At 46.1% G+C, this 622-nt stretch overlaps 1 protein-coding gene across 12 annotated transcripts in view; it reads left to right on the top strand.

Moving 5' to 3' along the window:
- Nucleotides 1-622, top strand: part of NCOA2 (nuclear receptor coactivator 2) — a 253,076-nt gene that overhangs the window by 199,261 nt on the left and 53,193 nt on the right. The window lies entirely within an intron of this gene.

Below are 622 nucleotides of genomic sequence, written 5' to 3'. Positions count from 1 at the left end.
GGGCGGTGGCAGAGCTTTTCACTAGTGCCTTAGGGTCAGTTCTAATTCGAGAGAGCACTTAGTTTTGTGATGAAAATAGCAAGAGCTTAGGCAAATCACTTAGCCTGTTTGAGCCTCAGTTTCTTCCTCCTCTGTAAGTTCCTTCCAGAGTTGTAGATATTAAAATGACACAGCGTGTTTAAGGCCCAGTGGACATGCTCAATAGCTCTTGTTCTTTATTTCGGAAATGATCTTAGAGTTTTCCTCTCCTTCCCTAGTCCAGTGAGAATGTCAAGGAAGAGTGAGGCGGTGTACCCACTACAGGGAAACGCTCCTGTTACCTAGGTGACTTAGGAACTTGAATCTTAGCAATCTGGAGAACAAGGACGATGCAAGGGCACCGTTAATAACTTTCCAGTTCTCACTGTCATAAACCAAAACCTCGAGCCCCCTTTAAAACCTCAAGTCTCAGGACAATGCTGACCACATCTCAGCCTGAGGTCCCAATGAAGGCCTCATATCGGAGACACTTCCCAGGCCCTTCCCCCCACGTGCACCAAACAATAAAGGACTGATGTTTCTTCAGAGGTCTGAGGTCATCTGTGATTCTTCTCATTTAAACCCAGGCAGCTTTAAAGGCAGT

This window comes from Pteropus medius, unplaced genomic scaffold (genome assembly GCF_902729225.1).
Source record: "Pteropus medius unplaced genomic scaffold, Ma_sr-lr_union100, whole genome shotgun sequence".
Classification (NCBI taxonomy): Eukaryota; Metazoa; Chordata; class Mammalia; order Chiroptera; family Pteropodidae; genus Pteropus; species Pteropus medius.
The sequence above is the reverse complement of the archived record's forward strand: the minus strand, read 5'-3'. Positions and strand labels throughout refer to the sequence as shown.